At 36.7% G+C, this 8,137-nt stretch overlaps 1 protein-coding gene across 1 annotated transcript in view; it reads right to left on the reverse strand.

Moving 5' to 3' along the window:
* LOC107699203 (glycosyltransferase-like protein LARGE1) overlaps positions 1-2,199 on the reverse strand; it is a 29,723-nt gene extending 27,524 nt beyond the window's left edge. Inside the window, exon 1 of the mRNA XM_016500399.1 lies at positions 2,005-2,199. The gene's annotated coding sequence lies outside the window, so the exon portion shown is untranslated. The remainder of the gene's footprint in view (positions 1-2,004) is intronic.
* Between the last annotated feature and the right edge of the window lie 5,938 nt (positions 2,200-8,137).

Here is an 8,137-nt window from a genome sequence, read left to right on the forward strand (position 1 = left end):
TGTGCACTTTGGATGGGTTAAATGCAGAGCACTAATTCCAAGTATGGGTCACCATACTTGGCCACATGTCACGTCAAAACAAAAACAAAACAAAAAAACTAAACAAAAAAAATACACCAGCAAGTCCACCTCTGAATGGCTGAAGAAAAACAAAATGAAGACTTTGGAGTGGCCTAGTCAAAGTCCTGACCTGAATCCTATTGAGATGCTGTGGCATGACCTTAAAAAGGCGGTTCATGCTCGAAAACCCTCCAATGTGGCTGAATTACAACAATTCTGCATAGATGAGTGGACCAAAATTCCTCCACAGCGCTGTAACAGACTCATTGCAAGTTATTGCAAACGCTTGATTGCAGTTGTTGCTGCTAAGGGTGGTCCAACCGGTTATTAGGTTTAGGGAGCAAACACTTTTTCACACAGGGCCATGTAGTTTTGGATTTTGTTTTCCCTTAATAATTAAAAACCTTCATTTAAAAACTGCATGTTGTGTTCACTTGTGTTATCTTTTACTAATATTTAAATTTGTTTGATGATCTGAAACATTAAAGTGTGACAAACATGCAAAAAAATAAGAAATCAGGAAGGGGGCCAACACTTTTTCACACCACTGTATATATTATGGTTGTTATTAATAGTGAATAAATCTAAAGCTTTTGAGACTATTATTTTGTGTTATTTCATTTGTCATTAAGGGGGGGTGGGGGGGTGCCCTTTTTCAGTTTCAGCACATGCCCCTCAAAAGGTCTGTGCACAGCCCTGACTACATTCATAACACTACTGAGCTGTTTTAACAGAAAACTGTGATGAATGTTCACTCTTGTTTTAACTTTAACTATTATTAACCTTTATTTAAAAAAAAAAAACAGTGCTTAAAAAAATATACAAAGTCTGCTATGCATTTTAAATTGAAAATCTTTGTGCCTAATAGTTAAACACTGTAGATCTTGCTACCAATCAAACATGCAAATAAGTAGATTTCCATCTCCAAATTCAATCTTGTAAAATTGTATATAATATAATAAGAAACATCTTAAAACACTAGTACAAATATGTATATACTCAATCAGTAAAGCAAGCATTAAAAAAAAAAATCAAAATCAAAAACAAAGCAGAGTTGACAGTTTGAAGAGCCCCTGACTCCAAACAAAACATTTACAGTGACAATATCAGACTGTGGATAATTAAACTATGATAAATCAATGTAAATATTATTGTATGAATAGCCCTCCAATAGCTTAAGGAAACAAACACTATTTCAGGTGACTGATTTTGATTACCATTTCAAGAACTATGGGTAACACTTTAGAGTGTTACCGAACTATGATACCAACAAAGTCTGAAACTACAAAGTAATCACAATTACTCAAAATACCACGAATATTGTTAATGCAGTAAACCTGTAGTATTATTAGCATAAAAAATAGAAGAAATGTTGAGATGGGTTTAACTTTATCTCTTTATACATATAAGGTCGCACTAAAACACTTTAAACATTTTCATTTTTGTTGTTGTTTGTCTCGTGACTTTTATGTAATGACTTAGACCAATATTTTTTTATAACCGATTTCCACACAATCGTCGTTTACTGTTGAACTCACAGTGTTTATAAACTATTTCAATATTTACTGTGTGAAAACAATACACAAATTAAAATGTCGCAGGTATGACAGTGGACTTAGCTGTAACAAGATAAAAGAGTCGGCCATTTCTTACAAAAACGTTTAAAATGTATTTCCCTCACTGAATGGTAATTTGAGATGTGGTGGTAAAGATATTTGCTCATAACGGTACAGGGGAAATGACGCAAGTAGGCTTTGTCCTTTATTTAATTCACTCGCTAACAATGTTCAACAAACTAATGAGAGTGTGAGAAGTGTTTTAAGAGGTTTTTTTAAAAGATGCGTCCACAAGGGCCATAACGGCACGAAGACAACCATTCATGTGATTTAAAGGTGATTTTGGTTGCAAATTGTAGGACTGTTATTTCAACGCATGCCGTCTCACCTGATGTTGAATCACTTGTGACTGAACGAGTCCTTTATCGTCACTAAAATAAACCCGAAATGACCGACAAACAGATGATCTTCAGTATCCGTGCGATATGTGCATGAATGAAGAACTAACTCCTTTAATGTCAAACGTCTTCACAAATCCAGTCAGAATCACCGAGAGGAGATATACCAGATATGTCAGTCTCAGGACTCGTTCGTGTTCATTTCATATGCAAGATCAGCGCGTAAAAATGCCGCATGCTGGACTTGTTTGATGCGGTTTGTCTTTAGTAAAGATCTGCGGAAAATATAGGCTTCCCTGCACGCCAAGTGTGCATTGCAATCCGCCAAAAGCGCCGTTTATTCGATCATTTTGTGATATCGATGCGTATATGAACACGGCGGCCTCTAGTCTTAACACTCCGTTTGTTTCCCAGCCTCCTCCAGTTCTCATTCCCAACATATCCTCCAATCACTGCTTCAATCCACAATCCACGATCCAGTCCAGGCGAATGTGTTTTCACTACGACCTGCAAAGAATGGATTCAGTACTAGGGATGGACGTATCGATCCGAAGTATCGATATATCGATACTGACGCGAGTATCGAACGTATCGATACTCAAAAAATATCGATACTAAGGTGTGTTTTATTTACCAGTGATTTTGTTTATTTAACAAAAAAATAATAATGCGTACAATATGCATTGAATTGGACGAATAGCCTTTGTTACAGCCAGCGCACCCGCTGCTTTGCTTTCTATCGTGCTACACAGTATAGCCTACTGAGCAACACCAAAATGTAGCTAACATGAGCTAAGCTGAACTGAAAGCTGTTTTTTGTGACATATTTGTTTGTACCCCTTGCAGTTTTGTCTTTTAGCCACCCTTTGCCATATGAATACAGATTATTTAGACCCGGGTGTTCTTGTCTATAATAAAAAACATTTCATAATAGTTCCACAGTAAATGTAATGTATTGCTATTTTACAAAAATAAATAAATAAATAAAAACTGGCCCAGCTGGGATTGCGAGCATATAATAACTTCAGTTTTTAGAAGGAGTAAGTTGTGTTATAAATGAGTGGAAAATGTGTTTACTGATGTCAGTTTCATGCATATAAATGCAATATGTAAATAACATTTCAGAGACACAAAAAAATGAATATGTCGGCAAAGTAGCAATCAAGCCTAGACTTTTTTTTTAATCTTTTATTATTTAAGACATGATTTCATGAACTTTGCAATTATCCAGTTATTCAATAATCCAGCAATTATTAAATTAAATTTTAAGTTTATGCTCATTTTAAAAGCATGCTAACATAAGCACGTAAAACACAGGAAAGTCTGTTTTATGCCCTCCAACAAATGGATGGTTTTCATCCCTGTTTAAGCAGTCGGGTTGTTAGACACACCTGGTCTTAGATCGTTCATGTAAATGCACTCATGGCCCTTATGTCCAGAAATCACTGCAATGCAACAATATAAGCAGTAAATAATTGAAACCAAATTTTTGTTTCATGCATGCTAGTGAATGACTTATGTGCAAATAATTCCTTTGGAGACAATTTACAGAATCAAAATACTTATCTTCTTTTACTTTTCTTTTCTTCACTAGTAGGAAGTGTCATTTTTCTTTTTATTGTAAATGAGATTGTCAAAATGTTCAATGTTCAATGTTCACTTTATTTATAAAGCACATACTAATACAACAAATGTTGACCACAGTGCTGTACATGAGACAATGCAGAATAATAATAGAATCACTTTAAAATTCTATATAATAACATCACACAAACATAAATAAAACCTCAGGCAATTGGTAAAAACCTGTTTCACCCCTAACATAGCACTCATGTATGCTCAAACGCCACAGTAAAAAAATAAGATTTTAGATGTCGTTTAAACTCTCTAAGAGTGGAGCACTGCTGGATATAATGAGGTAAACCATTCCACAACCTAGGAGCAGTGGCCGCAAAGAAGCGGTCTCCTCTCGTTTTCCGGTATGTCCGCGGAACCACTAAGAGATTCAATGATTCAGAACGTAACGTTCTCTTTGGTTTCTTCAACTGGATCAGATCAGCTATATATGATGGAGCTGTACCATGTAAGGCTTTAAAAACAAATAATAATATCTTAAAGTCAATCCTATAAGAAACCGGCAGCCAGTGTGGTTCTCTTAATATAGGAGTGATATGCTCATTTTTCCAAGTGCCTGTAAAGAGTCTTGCGGCCGCATTTTGAACCAGCTGTAGTCTGTCCAAACTTTTGTGTTGGACACCATAATACAGTGAGTTACAGTAGTCTAATCTTGAGAAAATAAAAGCATGGATAACCTTTTCCAGGTCCTTCCGAGATAAAAATGTCTTAATTTTAGAAATTAGTCTCAACTGAAAAAAACTAATTCTGACCACTTCATTTATTTGTTTATCAATTTTCAGTGCACTATCACAAACTATATCTAAGTTTTTTACTTGATGTGTCCGAAAAGGGGATAGTATACTCAACTCAATTTTGGATGTGTCAACAGACTCAGAAGGGCCAAATAGAATCAATTCGGTTTTTGATTCATTTAAACATAGCAAATTTGCAGACATCCACATCTTAATCTCGCCAACACTTTCCACCAGTCTTTCTACAACAATAGAGACAGTTGGCTTCAGAGGTAGATACAACTGGGTGTCGTCTGCATAACAGTGAAATGACACACCATATTTACTCAAGATCTGACCTAACGGGAGCATATGTTTGATTTCTTCAATAAGGGCTGCACTATGGCATGTTTACAATAAGATGGAACAATTCCAGAAAGCAAACTCTTATTAATTGATAATACAAATGGACCAATCAACTCAATAACTTGCTTTAGTAGCTTTGTTGGAACAATATCTTGAGGAGAAAATGTCGACTTCAGCATGGATAAAGAAATGGGCTCAAAATCAGTCAACACAGCATGAGTTACAGGTATATCCATAGGCATATATGAACACTGTTGTATATTCTTTCGGATGTCTGATATACGCCCAACAAAAAAATCTAAAAGACTTTCACATAAACCCATAGGAATATCTCTGGGCACCTCCAATCTTGGATTCAAGAATGAATCAATTGTTGAGAAAAGGACTTTTGGATTTTGACGATTATTCTCAGTAACATCTGAAAAATATCTAGACCTGGATTTATTGATGAAAAACACAATAAAAACAGAAAATTGTAAAATATTATTACAAAATAGTTATTCTAAATATATTTAAACATGTTTTTAATTCCTGTGATGGCAAAACTGAATTTTACTCCAGACTTCAGTGTCACATGATCTTTAAGAAATATTTACTCAAGATCTGACCTAACGGGAGCATATACAGTAAAAAAAAAGACTAGTGCTAAAACAGAACCTTGTGGAATACCACAAAATAAAGGCACTGAGGTCGACATACATTCTCCCATCTGAACAGAGAAACTTCTGTTTTGAAGATAAGACTTAATCCAATTCAAGGCATTACCTCGAATACCTACACAGGTTTCTAAACGTGAGATCAGAATCTGATGATTGATTTTATCAAAAGCCGCTTTAAGATCTAAATGCAAAATTAGAGTCAAATCACCAGAGTCAGTTGCCATGAAAATGTCATTAAAAACTCTTAATAATGCAGATTCTGTACTATGTTGTTTTTTAAACCCCGACTGAAAGATTTCACCGATAGCATTATCAGTAAGGAGGGACTCAAGTTGATTAAAAGCAGTTTTCTCCAAAATCTTTGCTAAAAAAGGAAGCTTTGAAACTGGTCTATAATTGCACAACACTCTTATCCAGGTTTGATTTCTTCAATAAAGGCTGCACTATGGCATGTTTACAATAAGTTGGAACAATTCCAGAAAGTAAACTCTTATTAATTATTGATAATACAAATGGACCAATCAACTCAATAACTTGCTTTAGTAGCTTTGTTGGAACAATATCTTGAGGAGAGAATGTCGGCTTGAGTACAATATCTAAAAGCATGGATAAAGAAATGGGCTCAAAATCAGACAACACAGCATGAGTTACAGGTATATCCATAGGCATATATGAACACTGTTGTATATTCTGTCGGATGTCTGATATACGCCCAACAAAAAAAATATCTAAAAGACTTTCACATAAACCCATAGGCATATCTCCGGGTACCTCCAATCTAGGATTCAAGAATGAATCAATCGTTGAGAAAAGGGCTTTCGGATTTTGACGATTATTCTCAATAACATCTGAAAAGTATCTAGACCTGGCCATTTTCACAGCCCATTGAAATTTGCCTAAGGAGTCTCGCAACATTTCATAGGAAATTTGTAACTTGTCTTTCTTTCATTTGCATTCACATCTTCTACACTGTCTTCTCAAAGATTTAATATGTTCATTGTACCATGGGGCAGACTTGCGTTTTCTACACACCTGCCTCACAGGTGCAACACCGTCTAATGTTTCAGCGCATACAGAATTATAAATATTAACAGCTTCCTCCACACTAAGATGTGGAGATAAGAGGTCCACTTTCACACACTGCAACGTCTCCATAAAAGGCGCATTAAGCTCCACATGTGTACTAGGTGTTAGGGGACGAAGCCTTCTTTTAGTCGGGCAAAATTTACTTGGCTGGCAAGGAAGAGAAACAGTACATAAAATCGGATTGGGATCAGATACTATAAAATCCTCAATGATAATGTCCCTGACAGCTAAGTGACAGAACCAAGTCCAGAGTGTGCCCATGAGTATGTGTACCATTCACCATTTGCTGGAAACCAAAAGAATCAATGAGATTTAAAAAATATTTTGCTAAGGGGTTAGTCGGACAACACACATGGATATTAAAATCCCCCATCACTAATATTTTATCATATTTTAGAACAATGTTCGCTAAAAAAGCAGCCAGTTTTGAGATATAGTCCTTATTAGCTCTCTGTGTAAATAACAGCACAAAGCACAGGTGTTGTAGATTGAATTTCAAAAGCTTGGGACCCTATCATACACCCGGCGCAATGTGGCGCAAGGCGCAGCGCAAGTGTTTCAGTTCTCATTTTCCCATCCTGCGCCGCGTTGTTTAAATAGCAAATGCATTTGTGCCCATGGGCGTGCTGATCTAAAAAAGAGGTGTGTTCAGGCGCATTGTTGGCACGTTGATATTTTGAGGAACTGAAAATAGACTGCACCATAGACCAAATCAAACCTGGTCTAAAGTCTAAAGTCAATGGCGCAATATTTTTTTTGTCAAGTCAAGTCAAGTCACCTTTATTTATATAGCGCTTTTAACAATACAGATTGTGTCAAAGCAACTGAACAGCATTAATTAGGAAAATAGTGTGTCAATAATGCAAAATGACAATAGTAAACATAAAATTTTTCAGTTAAAGACAGTTCATCATTGAATTCAGTGATGTCAACATCCAGCTCAGTTTAAATAGTATCTTTGCAATCAAGTCAACGGTATCGCTGGAAATGAAGTGTCCCCAACTAAGCAAGCCAGAGGCGACAGCGGCAAGGAACCAAAACTCCATCGGTGACAGAATGGAGAAAAAACCTTGGGAGAAACCAGGCTCAGTCGGGGGGCCAGTTCTCCTCTGACCAGACGAACCAGCAGTACGGAAAAATCAATTTAAGACGTAATAAAACAGACGATGAACACTATTAACAGCAATTATTATATGATGCAATCAAACTTATAGCAAAATGTGGTAGTTCTGTATGTTGTTTCAGGGTTGGCATCATCTGAGGTCCTCTGAGGGGTTGGCATCATCTCTTCTCAGGTGTTCTGGATCCAGACTGAAGCTTGTGTAAATCCTAGTTACCACGGGATGTCAATCCCAGCAGAAACAGAGAAACAAATTTTCTAAAATTTTAGACATAAAAGGAAGATCTTTCAATTTTTTGTTATTTAAAGAGCACTGTGACGAGTGGGTCAGGGCCGAGAGCCGTGGGAACGGAGCGAGGCCGGTGAAGTAAGGGATAATGCATGACACCTGCTCCACTCACCGGTCTCGAGTCCCACGGAGGAGCTCCGGAAAGATAAAAGGAGGAGTGACGACAGTGCAGGACGAGAGAGGACTCGTTAAACTAGCAAAAGTGGATTCGGACACGCCCTGAGTGCACCTGCGCCGTGCGCTTTAGACCATGCA

The sequence above is a fragment of the Sinocyclocheilus anshuiensis genome, unplaced genomic scaffold, assembly GCF_001515605.1.
Source record: "Sinocyclocheilus anshuiensis isolate Anshui unplaced genomic scaffold, SAMN03320099.WGS_v1.1 scaffold851, whole genome shotgun sequence".
NCBI lineage: Eukaryota > Metazoa > Chordata > Actinopteri > Cypriniformes > Cyprinidae > Sinocyclocheilus > Sinocyclocheilus anshuiensis.